At 45.2% G+C, this 14,119-nt stretch overlaps 1 protein-coding gene across 3 annotated transcripts in view; it reads right to left on the bottom strand.

Moving 5' to 3' along the window:
* LOC112248969 (LARGE xylosyl- and glucuronyltransferase 2-like) overlaps positions 1–14,119 on the bottom strand; it is a 188,344-nt gene that overhangs the window by 129,712 nt on the left and 44,513 nt on the right. Inside the window, exon 2 of one of the 3 annotated variants that reach the window (XM_042320854.1) lies at positions 7,702–7,778. The exons of 1 other annotated variant lie outside the window; for it this stretch is intronic. The gene's annotated coding sequence lies outside the window, so the exon portion shown is untranslated. Of the gene's footprint in view, positions 1–190; positions 288–7,701; positions 7,779–14,119 lie in introns of those variants that run through there. One more of the 3 variants, XM_042320852.1, reaches the window with a different exon arrangement.

Here is a 14,119-nt window from a genome sequence, read left to right as displayed (position 1 = left end):
GAATGTATGTCCAAGGTTACTGCTGACAGAAGTTACTGCAGAAGTCCCGTAAGGACGGCAGGGAGGAAAGAAACAAAGAGAGGAGAGAGCTATGAGTCAGAGAGCGAGAATTGAGAGAAGACATGCGGAAGAAAAGGGAGAAAAGAGAGACACACAGAGACAGACATATACACATAATAAAAGTACTTACGGTATTCTTAGATTCTTAGACGAAAGGACCTCAACCACCCCGACGAGTAGCAGGAGGCTAAGCTAACTTGCTAGAGATAAGCAGAAAGAGCCCGCAGATAGTAGTAAAGGATCCCCTCTGAGCGGCTATAAAAACAGGGGCAGCCAACTTTTTTGGGCTATTCTGAGCCCTCTCCCTCAGTCATACAGTGACGTACCATTCCTTGGGGCCCCTGACACACACACACACACACACACACACACACACACACACACACACACACACATTATATCCAGGTTATGATGCAGAAGATGAGGCCCCAGAACTAGCCAACTCCACTGAAAATAGCCTAGCTACAATTAGCCTGCTGTTGCCCCACAGCACAAAATAAAAACATCAGTAAGAATTAGCATTGATTCTAACTCGAGCATGCATGGTGGCTAGCTTTGGGGAAATCACATGCAGGCCAATGGGTCATATAAACATGGCTGGTGAATCTATAGAAGGACTGTCATACAGTAGCTCTAGCCCTCCAATTGAGCTTACCGAATTACTGATAATGATATGACCACTGGAGATTAGACACTTCCTGATCCACTTTTGAAAGGGGAGCATTAGGCCAAAAGACTGGTTGATAGTGTTTCAATTGATAAGTGATCCAATTGCCACAAATCAGCACTGTACAGAGAACAATCTAAAATAAGGGATGGTAGAAACAACAACAACCAGGAATGTATTGGAAAGAAACATTCCCTGCAAATGTGGTTTGACCCTATATACTGTAAATAACACAGACAGAACTTTGGAACATTTAACACACGGACACAGACACAGGCACGCACACAGGCACGCACACAGGCACGCACACAGGCACGCACACAGGCACGCATGTACACAGGCACGCACGCACACAGGCACGCACACAGGCACGCACACAGGCACGCACACAGGCACGCACACAGGCACGCACACAGGCACGCACACAGGCACGCACACAGGCACGCACACAGGCACGCACACAGGCACGCACACAGGCACGCACACAGGCACGCATGTACACAGGCACGTACACCCTCACCCACAGAGCGAGGGTGGGAACTACAGATGCAATCTGCAGTTAATGTGAAACCCATTAAACATGGGACATATTAGGAATTGAAATATTCCCCAGGGACCTCCTCGCCATCCTCCAACATGACATTACCGTACTGAGACAGAGAAAGCAGCTGAGGCTTAAAACACTCGACAAGCAGAGGAAAGAACACCACCCCCCCCAACCCCCATATCCTAGATAGAGGATACTCCAGGACAAATTGAAAGTTGAAAGAACACGCCATCCCTCTCTTCCACTGTAAACATGTCTTTATAATGTATTTCTACAGCCCCTGGCTGGTTTATCCGAAAGCTAGAGAAGATTAAATGAGGTATGAGTAAGCCTGTATGTGATAGGACTTGATTAAACTGAGTTTCCATTAACTGGAATAGAGAGTAGGAGAACGCGGGGACTCTGACGCAGGCTCATGAACACGCACTAATGTACGTGCGTACATGCGTGCGCACACACACACACACACACACACTGAAAGAGATAAGTCACTGACCATTCAAATCTTCACTCTGATCACAGCAGAGATCTAGTCTCTTAACAACTTTGCTGGATAATATGGAAATATATTTTCCAACCCTCCAAACGGAATGACGTTATTGTGTTGAGGTTCGTCCTCATTTGCACTTTAAAGCCTGGCCACAATATGACCCTCAAATTGAAAATAGGACATCTCGTTAAAATGATAATGTTGTCCGCCCACTCATTATGATAAACAATGCCAGTTTGAATGAAATAATGTTTCCTTCAACCTGCTCTCATTCACCATTCAGGTCAGTGACATGCTAAAACTAGAGCAGCCATGCTAGTCTGTTTCCCAGAAGTCATATGTGAAGTAAACTCATCAACAGACACTGTTGGAGACTGATAAATATTGTTATGCATAACCATTAATGCTTATGTGTATGCTTAACCCGTACCATCAACTAGCCTATACAAAATAGCCTATACAAATGGTTGATAAGCAAAACTATTATTCCCATTGAGGAATGAGAAATACACCGCTCCTGATCGAAAGTAATCTCATCTAACATGATGAAAAATAAATGAATAAAACACGAGTTCTGCCAGTGCTGGCCGATGACGTCAAATGATTTGTTTTTCTTCTCACATGTGGCGCATACAACAGGCGTAGACCTTACAGTGAAATGCTTGCTTACAAGCCCTTAACCAACAACACTTAAAGAATAACAAGTGTTAAGCAAAAAAATGGAGGAGTAACAAATAGGAAATAAAAGTAACAATGAATTCAACGGCAGCAGTGAAATAACAATAGCGAGGCTATATACAGGTGGTACCGTTACAGAGTCAATGTGCGGGGCACCGGTTAGTCGAGGCAATTGAGGTAATACGTACATGTAGGTACAATTATTAAAAGTGACTATGCATAGCTAATAAACAGAGCGTAGCAGCAGCGTAAAAGAGGGACCTGGGTAGCCCTTTGATTAGCTGTTCAGGAGTCTTATGGCTTGGGGGTAGAAGCTGTTAAGAAGCCTTTTGGACCTAGACTTGGCGCTCCAGAACCGCTTGCCGTGTGGTAGTAGAGAGAACAGAATGGCTGGAGTCTTTGACAATTTTTAGGGCCTTCCTCTATCACCACCTGGAATAGAGGTCCTGGATGGCAGGAAGCTTAGCCAAAGCGATGTACTGGGCCGTATGCACTACCCTCTGTAGTGCCTTGCGGTCGGAGGCCGAGCAGTTGCCATACCAGGCAGTAATCAAACCAGTCAGGATGTGCCCTCTTCACGACTGTCTTGGTGTGCTTGGACCATTCTAGTTTGTTGGTGATGGAACCACCAAGGAACTTGAAGCTCTCAACCTGCTCCACTACAGTCCCGTTGATGAGGATGGGAGCATGCTCGGTCCTCCTTTTCTTGTAGTCCACAATCATCTCCTTTGTCTTGATCACGTTGAGGGAGAGGTTGTTGTCCTGGCACCACATGACCTCCTCCCTATAAGCTGTCTCGTCATTGTCAGGTATCAGGCCTATATCTGTTTTTTCATAGGCAAACTTAATGATGGTGTTGGAGTCGTGCCTGGCTGTGCAGTCATGAATGAACAGGGAGTACAGGAGGGGACTGAGCATGCACCCCTGAGTGGCCCCCATGTTGAGGATCAGCGTGGCGGATGTGCGGTTACCTACCCTTACCACCTGGGGGTTGCCCGTCAGGAAGTCCAGGATCCAGTTGCAGACAGAGGTGTTTAGTCCCAGGATCTTTAGCTTAGTGATGAGCTTTGAGGGCACCATGGTGTTGAGCGCTGAGCTGTAGTCAATCAATAGCATTCTCACATACGTAGGTGTTCCTTTTGTCCAGGTGGGAAAGAAGTGTGGAGTGCAATGGAGATTGCATCATCTGTGTATCTGTTGGGGTGGTATGCAAATTATGGTGGGTCTAGGGTTTCTGGGATAATGGTGTTGATGTGGGCCATGACCAGGCATTCAAAGCACTTCATGGCTACAGACGTGAGTGCTACGGATCGGTAGTCATTTAGGCAGATTACCTTAGTATTCTTGGGCACATGGACTATGGTGGTATGCTTGAAACATGTTGCTATTACAGACAGACAGGGAGAGGATGAAAATGTCAGTAAAAACACTTGCCAGTTGGCCAGCTCATGCTCGGAGTACACATCCTGGTAATCCGTCTGGCCCTGCAGCCTTGTGAATGTTGACCTGTTTAAAGGTCTTACTCACATCGGCTGCGGAGAGCGTGATCACACAGTCTTCGGGAAACAGCTGGTGCTCCCCTGCATGTTTCAGTGTTACTTGCCTCGAAGCGAGCATAAAAGTAATTTAGCGTGTGGTAATGTTGTGTCACTGGGCAGCTCTCGGCTGTGCTTACCTTTGTAGGCTGTGCTTCCCTTTGTAATTTGTAAACTCTGCCACATCCACCGAGCATTGGAGCCAGTGTAGTGCGATTCAATCTTAGTCCTGTATTGACGCTTTGCCTGATTGATGGTCAGTCGGAGGGTATAGAGGGATTTCTTATAAGCTTCCGGATTAGAGTCCCACTCCTTGAAAGCGGCAGCTCTACCCTTTAGCTCAGTGCGGATGTTGCCAGTAATCCATGGCTTCTGGTTGGGGTATGTACATACATTCACTGTGGGGACGACGTCCTCGTTGCACTTATTGATGATGAAGCCAGTGACTGATGTGGTGGACTCCTCAATGCCATGGGAAGAACATATTCCAGTCTGTGCTAGCAAAACAGTCATGTAGCTTAGCATCTACTTTATCTGAACTGGGTTTACTCGCTCGCCTACGAATTCTCAGATGGCAGCCCGACCTCTGTCCCCTTTGTGTCCTTCTTCTCTTCACGCAAATGATGGAGATTTGGGCCTGTTCCTGTAGAAGCAGTATATCCGTCACGTCGGACTCGCTAAAGGAAAAAGCTTCTTCCAGCTCGTGGTGAGTAATCGCTGTGCTGATGTCCAGGAGTTATTTTCAGTCATAAGAGATGGTAGCAGCAACATTATGTAAAAAAAATAAGTTACAAACAAAGCCACAACAAAAAACGAACAAAATAACACGGTTAGGAGCGCGTAAAACGTCAGCCATCCTCTACGGCGCCATTTTTCAAGTCACTGGTCCAGTTCCAGTACGTTATAGCAATAGCTCTGCTGCCCTTCAACACAAATAGCTAGCTGCCCTCTCACACTCCCCTCAAGTAAACCTTACTGTCTAGGGTGGGAGAAAGACAGAGAGAGACACAGAGCGTGAGAGACACAGAGCGCGAGGCAAAAGACAGAGAGAGACACAGAGCGTGAGGCTAGAGACAGAAGGAGAGGACAGACAAAGAGTGGGGGGGTGGAGAGAAGACGGAGAGAGAGACACTGTAGATAGAGAGAAAGTGACAGAAACCTCTCTCCAACAACTCTTCTGATAATACTGTGTGTGTGTGTGTGTGTGTGTGTGTGTGTGTGTGTGTGTGTGTGTGTGTGTGTAACTCACAGACAACACTGCTGACGCCATAGCTCATCTATATCATTTGATTTAATTGCCTGAGAGAGTGGTGGCGATGCATCTGTTTTTCGATGTTCGACAGCCTCCGGATGGTGATGGCCCCAGCCATGTTCAAAGACAATGTATTTAATTACCACGCCACACAATATCTGCCCTCCCCAGCAGGATCGCACAGGGGTCAGCAAGGAGCAGTAGCTATAGCCGCACCAAATGTGATTCAGTGTTTTCTGTTAATTATAATGAGGACAAATTGGGGTGTAAGTGCCTCGGCTGAGCTGGGAGAGCTGGGCATCTAATGCTATGTCCTGTGGGGTCACTAAGCAGTCTCAAACAGAAGCAACAATACAGGGGTATGTAATTAAGGGTGATCGCATAATTGTTGAATGATGACGCACACAGGAAACACACACACAAATAAAGGAATTAGAATACACAAGTGCATGCGCCTATGCGTGCACGCACGCACACACACACACACACACACAATCCTAACTATTAGGTAGGGGAGAGAAACTGAAATGGTAACTAACCTAAAGCTCTGCACACAGAGAGTGAGGACCACAATGAAAATAAGCCTCCAGGCTTTGTGTTTTTATACTTGATAAAAAAACATTTATGTAGGCAATGTTGTCTCCGGCCGGAGAAGCCTACTACTTTTTATTATCCAATAAATAATACTGCGTTTTAATTCCATGGCTCTACCAAGGTATTTTATATAGCAATTCATACTACCCAAGCAATGTGTGAAAGGAAGTGAATGACTGCACAGGATGACCACTTCACCCATAGAGTTTAAATAAACACCTTCAATGCACCTCCTTTCATACATGTTTACATTTTCATATAGGATGCATATCAGTATTTCGGTCAATTAAGGGGCTTTCGGAGAGCATTTAAGACAGGGCACCAAACAATAGCTATTGCTATTAAGACCTAACCTAGTCCCCAATCACCAAGTATCGCCAAATGTGGAGAGAGTGTACATTATGAACTAGCCACTAATTAGCACTGAACACATGTGAGCGCCAATTCGGTGCAGGCTAATGGCTAATTAGCTGCTAACACATTGCATTAGCCATAGAACGCTACCGTTAATTAGCTATGGCTAGCCCTTTATTTAAATTCTATGGCACATCGCTCCTATTCTCCTGTTCTAGAATGGGATGGAATTTAGAAATCCCTACTTTCTCCTTTAGAGAAAGTAGGGATTTCTATATGCTATATGGCAGACCGCTCCGAATACCAGCTATTGTTTGTCCACAGACCTAAAAGTGTTCCCAAAATCGGTTTATGAGCAGTAATCTGCAGTAATTATGAGCAGTAATCTGGGATTTGGTGGGAAAGACGTCAAAGAGGTCCCTCCCAGTCTACTGCAACACAGCTGTCACCCCAACCTAAAGATGTTTTAGTATAGTGCAGATGAAGGGGAAAAGTGACTGAAGAGACCACTGGCGAGAGAGTAGTGATATTTCCGTGTTAGCTCATTAAGGTGTTACGTGGCGTCAGCTAAACACAAGGAAATTAACTGGATAGAGAGAAGAGGGGAAGAGAGGATGAAGAAAGAGGGAGGAGGGGAGGAAAAGGAGGAGGTTTTTGAAACACAGGTGAGGTCAATAAAAGGAGAGGGGTGATTAGTAGGAGGAGAGAGAGAGAGAGAGAGAGAGAGAGAGAGAGAGAGGGAGGGAGGAGAGAGAAAGAAGCGCAGAGGGATATGCTTTTTGACAAGCTCAGGTGAATGGCGATGCCATCCAAATGCACATTGTGATGACGGAGAGTCACTTCAGCAGCAACCTGTGTTGTATTCGCTGTGATTTGTTGACTAAATTAGTTACAGCCCACTGAATCCCCTGGGAAACATTAGTTTGAAAACAGCAGTGGGAGAGGAGAGTGATCTATAATGCTGACAGAGAAACTGATCCACAGACTGCACTGTAACAATGTGAGGGGCTGAGTTAATGAATGCATTCAAAACATGTACACAGGCACAAACAAGCAATGAGGAACAATGGCGAGATAAAGAAGCAGGAAGAGTAGAGAGAGGGAGAGGGAGTAAAAACGAGGGGGTTGTAAGAGTTTGTGCTTTGTAAGGATTTATGAAATCTCTCTAAGCTCATCTTGCCTCGTCATCAAGGTCACCTAGACCGTGTGTGTATGAGCGCGTGTGTGTCTTGTCACATTCCATATTTTCATTTCCTCCAGTTACTTTATTTCAGTGCACCTTGAAAGATCTTCAAGGTCCAGAAAGTGTATTTCCTGGTTCTTGGAATTCTAACTTTTCAGTCTACAGTAAAAGCTCAGGGATTTAGAAGTGCTATGGATCTCTGTGCATAGGAGCAATGCCTGAATACCAATAGATTCTCACTTAATAATAGTGCAAAATAAATCACAGGGGAACACAACACTTTATATTGGGTATTAGTCAACGGAGAGACGTATTGACAGAAACAATGAAACCAAACCTACTTGGTTGATCGACAGACTTGATTGATAGACCAGTTGAATTGAAGGTTGAGTGTTTCGCTTTCAATGCATCAGTCCTCCTGCAGTCAGAGAAAGAGAGAGAGAGACTCTACACAATTGGACTACACACAGTGTAGACTTTGGACTACACACAATTTAGCCTACACACAGTGTGTGAAGCTTCTCTGCTTACGATAATACGATAATAATGTAATGTGTCAAGTCGGCAAACATGCTAAAATATGGCATTATTCGACTCCTTTACTGAGACCTGTCATTTACGGTATCATGTAATGAATGTGTTATGACAGGTGTCATGAGGCATGTACTGTTGATGAGTTACTCGTGAGTTGTTCTTAATGCACTTCCTAAGTCTGTCCTACAGGCGTGGAAATAAAAATCAAATCAAATTTTATTTGTCACATACACATGGTTAGCAGATGTTAATGCGAGTGTAGCGAAATGCTTGTGCTTCTAGTTCCGACAATGCAGTAATAACGAGCAAGTAATCTAACTAACAATTCCAAAAAAAACTACTGTCATACACAGTGTAAGGGGATAAAGAATATGTACATAAGGATATATGAATGAGTGATGGTACAGAGCAGCATAGGCAAGATACAGTAGATGATATCGAGTACAGTATATACATATGAGATAAGTATGTAAACCAAGTGGCATAGTTAAAGTGGCTAGTGATACATGTATTACATAAGGATGCAGTCGATGATATAGAGTACAGTATCAACGTATGCATATGAGATGAACAATGTAGGGTAAGTAACAATATAAGGTAGCATTGTTTAAAGTGGCTAGTGATATATTTACATCATTTCCCATCAATTCCCATGATTAAAGTGGCTGGAGTAGAGTCAGTGTCATTGACAGTGTGTTGGCAGTAGCCACTCAATGTTAGTGGTGGCTGTTTAACAGTCTGATGGCCTTGAGATAGAAGCTGTTTTTCAGTCTCTCGGTCCCAGCTTTGATGCACCTGTACTGACCTCGCCTTCTGGATGGCAGCGGGGTGAACAGGCAGTGGCTCGGTGGTTGATGTCCTTGATGATCTTTATGGCCTTCCTGTAGCATCGGGTGGTGTAGGTGTCCTGGAGGGCAGGTAGTTTGCCCCCGGTGATGCGTTGTGCAGACCTCACTACCCTCTGGAGAGCCTTACGGTTGAGGGCGGTGCAGTTGCCATACCAGGCGGTGATACAGCCCGCCAGGATGCTCTCGATTGTGCATCTGTAGAAGTTTGTGAGTGCTTTTGGTGACAAGCCGAATTTCTTCAGCCTCCTGAGGTTGAAGAGGCGCTGCTGCGCCTTCCTCACGATGCTGTCTGTGTGAGTGGACCAATTCAGTTTGTCTGTGATGTGTATGCCGAGGAACTTAAAACTTGCTACCCTCTCCACTACTGTTCCATCGATGTGGATGGGGGTGTTCCCTCTGCTGTTTCCTGAAGTCCACAATCATCTCCTTAGTTTTGTTGACGTTGAGTGTGAGGTTATTTTCCTGACACCACACTCCGAGGGCCCTCACCTCCTCCCTGTAGGCCATCTCGTCGTTGTTGGTGATCAAGCCTACCACTGTTGTGTCGTCCGCAAACTTGATGATTGAGTTGGAGGCGTGCATGGCCACGCAGTCGTGGGTGAACAGGGAGTACAGGAGAGGGCTCAGAACGCACCCTTGTGGGGCCCCAGTGTTGAGGATCAGCGGGGAGGAGATGTTGTTGCCTACCCTCACCACCTGGGGGCGGCCCGTCAGGAAGTCCAGTACCCAGTTGCACAGGGCGGGGTCGAGACCCAGGGTCTCGAGCTTGATGACGAGCTTGGAGGGTACTATGGTGTTGAATGCCGAGCTGTAGTCGATGAACAGCATTCTCACATAGGTATTCCTCTTGTCCAGATGGGTTAGGGCAGTGTGCAGTGTGGTTGAGATTGCATCGTCTGTGGACCTATTTGGGCGGTAAGCAAATTGGAGTGGGTCAAGGGTGTCAGGTAGGGTGGAGGTGATATGGTCCTTGACTAGTCTCTCAAAGCACTTCATGATGACGGATGTGAGTGCTACGGGCGGTAGTCGTTTAGCTCAGTTACCTTAGCTTTCTTGGGAACAGGAACAATGGTGGCCCTCTTGAAGCATGTGGGAACAGCAGACTGGTATAGGGATTGATTGAATATGTCCGTAAACACACCGGCCAGCTGGTCTGCGCATGCTCTGAGGGCGCGGCTGGGGATGCCGTCTGGGCCTGCAGCCTTGCGAGGGTTAACACGTTTAAATGTCTTACTCACTTCGGCTGCAGTGAAGGAGAGACCGCATGTTTCCGTTGCAGGCCGTGTCAGTGGCACTGTATTGTCCTCAAAGCGGGCAAAAAAGTTATTTAGTCTGCCTGGGAGCAAGACATCCTGGTCCGTGACTGGGCTGGGTTTCTTCCTGTAGTCCGTGATTGACTGTAGACCCTGCCACATACCTCTTGTGTCTGAGCCGTTGAATTGAGATTCTACTTTGTCTCTGTACTGGCGCTTAGCTTGTTTGATAGCCTTGCGGAGGGAATAGCTGCACTGTTTGTATTCAGTCATGTTACCAGACACCTTGCCCTGATTAAAAGCAGTGGTTCGTGCCTTCAGTTTCACACGAATGCTACCATCAATCCACGGTTTCTGGTTAGGGAATGTTTTAATCGTTGCTATGGGAACGACATCTTCAACGCACGTTCTAATGAACTCGCACACCGTATCAGCGTATTCGTCAATGTTGTTGTCTGACGCAATACGAAACATCTCCCAGTCCACGTGATGGAAGCAGTCTTGGAGTGTGGAGTCAGCTTGGTCGGACCAGCGTTGGACAGACCTCAGCGTGGGAGCTTCTTGTTTTAGTTTCTGTCTGTAGGCAGGGATCAACAAAATGGAGTCGTGGTCAGCTTTTCCGAAAGGGGGCGGGGCAGGGCCTTATATGCGTCGCGGAAGTTAGAGTAACAATGATCCAGGGTCTTTCCACCCCTGGTTGCGCAATCGATATGCTGATAAAATTTAGGGAGTCTTGTTTTCAGATTAGCCTTGTTAAAATCCCCAGCTACAATGAATGCAGCCTCCGGATAAATCGTTTCCAGTTTGCAGAGAGTTAAATAAAGTTCGTTCAGAGCCATCGATGTGTCTGCTTGGGGGGATATATACGGCTGTGATTATAATCGAAGAGAATTCTCTTGGTAGGTAATGCGGTCTACATTTGATTGTGAGGAATTCTAAATCAGGTGAACAGAAGGATTTGAGTTCCTGTATGTTTCTTTCATCACACCATGTCACGTTGGCCATAAGACATACGCCCCCGCCCGTCTTCTTACCAGAAAGATGTTTGTTTCTGTCGGCGCGATGCGTGGAGAAACCCGCTGGCTGCACCGCTTCGGATTGCGTCTCTCCAGTGAGCCATGTTTCCGTGAAGCAAAGAACGTTACAGTCTCTGATGTCCCTCTGGAATGCTACCCTTGCTCGGATTTCATCAACCTTGTTGTCAAGAGACTGGACATTGGCAAGAAGAATGCTAGGGAGTGGTGCACGATGTGCCCGTCTCCGGAGTCTGACCAGAAGACCGCTTCGTTTCCCTCTTTTTCTGAGTCGTTTTTTTTTTGGTCGCTGCATGTGATCCACTCGGTTACACTGGTTGTGAGGCAGAACACAGGATCCGCGTCGCGAAAAACATATTCTTGGTCGTACTGATGGTGAGTTGACGCTGATCTTATATTCAGTAGTTCTTCTCGGCTGTATGTAAAGAAACCTAAGATGACCTGGGGTACTAGTGTAAGAAATAACACGTAAAAAAACAAAAAACTGCATAGTTTCCTAGGAACGCGAAGCGAGGCGGCCATCTCTGTCGGCGCCGGAAGTACAATACGATTGGTCACTGTGTTTGTGTGTGTCTGTACCTACCTGCCTACAATCCTGTGTGTGCATATGTCAGTGCGTGCATGGGTGCGTTGGTGCATGTGCGTATGTATATTTCGTTAACCCTTCTTTCTATTCGAGTTCAGTCTTCAGTGTGATTGGAGCTACCGTTACAGTAAGGTGCCATGGGAGTTCATCATGCAAATACGCTTAAAAAAAAAAAAAGGTAAACACTCAGACACTGATAACATGCATGTCTATATGCTTGTGCTGAGTGTGTGGTAATGGCCCTTAATTGTAGTGAACATCAGCCATTAGCATCAGAGCAGATACAGACTGGAGCCTAAGAGCACATCGTTTCTAAACCTAGAGGCGCAACATCGCAAGTCTTCTGGGAACGCTTGCAAAACAGACCAAGCAGACCAGGCCAGTGTTTGGGGCTGGAGAAGTCAATGAGAGAAGTGAAAAAATGATTCCATAGGCGATTTTCTTGAAATCCAAAAGGCACTACCTAGATTCGAGCCAATCTAGGCAGTCTAACGTAGTTAAACATGTCATTACTTCAACTGACGTGAAAGTGACAAACTGACACATTTTCATTTGATCAAAAACAACTATATATCAAAGGAGTGCCTTCACATGCGCAATTAGGGCGAGACGACCGCCAGACCCGATGATGAGGTGTTTATATATACATGAGCTTAGCTATCCAACGTTGCCATGACGTCGCCTACAAGTGTGATCAGGGATTTCTATTGGAGAAACAGTTTCTGCCCATCTTCATACTGTCTTTGCTAACAGCATACAACAACACATACTCACACACAGCCAGCGCAGCAAGAGTAGGAGCCTTAGGAGGAACACAAAGAGTGTAAAGGCACGCCCACCGTGTCTGGCATAAGGAGCAGACAAAGAGGAACCCAGACAGGTCATAAACAGATGGTTCATGAAGACCAGAGATAAGACAACAACAACAAGGCTTTTTAATCACTAGTCTCTGACCACAGATGAAGACAAGATACACAATAATATATCTGGGCCTGTATCCGTAAAATCTACGTCTCAGAGTAGGAGTGCCCATCTAGGATTAGTTCCTGTTCACATAATCATATTCATTATTATCTTAAAAGCTAAACTGATCCTAGATCAGCACTCATACTCTAAGATGCTTAGCATGCCCTGCGGTTGCTGAAGGAGAACTTAGTGCTGAAAGCCCTTTATTCATAAAGTGTCTCAAAGTAGGAGTGCTGATCTAGGATCAAGTCCCCCCCTCCCCAGTTCATGTAATTTGTTAGGATCAAAAAAGGCAAACTGATCCTAGATCAGCACTCGCTGAAACACCGTATGAATATGATACCAGTATTTGAGTCTATATGTCGAGAACACAAATGATCATGTGATAAGGTTCACGCTGGTTGGTCATAAAACAAACATATATTAATGAAAACACAGTAGATATAGGCTACTTACAAGATGATTCATTCCAACGAAGTCGGAAATTTACATACACCTTAGCCAAAGACATTTAAACTCAGTTTTTCACAATTCCTGACATTTAATCCTAGTAAAATTCCCTGTCTTAGTTCAGTTAGGATCACCACTTTATTTTAAGAATGTGAAATGTCCGAATAATAATAGAGAGTGATTTATTTCAGCTTTTATTTCTGTCATCACCATCCCAGTGGGTCAGAAGTTTACATACACTCAATTAGTATTTGGTAGCATTGCCGTTAAATTGTTTAACTTGGGTCAAACATTTTGGGTAGCCTTCCACATTCTTCCCACAACAAGTTGGGTGAATTTTGGCCCATTCCTCCTGACAGAGCTGGTGTTACTGAGTCAGGTTTGTCGACCTCCTTACAGATGAGTGTGGTACCATCAGGCGTTTGGAAATTGCTCCCAAGGATGAACCAGACTTGGAGGTCATGGCTGATTTCTTTTGATATTCCCATGATGTCACGCAAAGAGGCACTGAGTTTGAAGGTAGGCCTTGAAATACATCCGCAGGTACACCTCCAATTGACTCAAATGATGTCAATTAGCCTATCAGAAGCTTCTAAAGCCATGATATTTTCAGGAATTTTCCAAGCTGTTTAAAGGCACAGTCAACTTAGTGTATGTAAACTTCTGACCCACTGGAATTGTGATATAGTGAATTATAAGTGAAATAATCTGTCTGTAAACAAATGTTGGAAAACTTACTTGTGTCATGCACAAAGTAGATGTCCTAACCGACTTGCCAAAACTATAGTTGTGAACAAGAAATTAGTGGAGTGGTTGAAAAACAAATTTGAATGACTCCAACCTAAGTGTATGTAAACTTCTGACTTCAACTGTACATTGTTCATCTCAGTTAAACAGAAGATCAGATATCCATGGCAACACAATGTCCATATACTGTAGTTACATTAAAAAATGCAATATTCATGAACACACCGTACCAAAGGGGTTGCCGTGAATTTGACAGTGGCTTACAGGCAGCGTTGGCAAGTAAGTTACTATATTTCAATTTGAGTACACCTAATATAATCTAAATACAGTATCAAAGCAAG

Source organism: Oncorhynchus tshawytscha, linkage group LG04 (genome assembly GCF_018296145.1).
Source record: "Oncorhynchus tshawytscha isolate Ot180627B linkage group LG04, Otsh_v2.0, whole genome shotgun sequence".
In the NCBI taxonomy this organism is placed as follows: Eukaryota; Metazoa; Chordata; class Actinopteri; order Salmoniformes; family Salmonidae; genus Oncorhynchus; species Oncorhynchus tshawytscha.
Note: the sequence above shows the minus strand (reverse complement) of the source record. Positions and strands in the feature narration are given on the sequence as shown.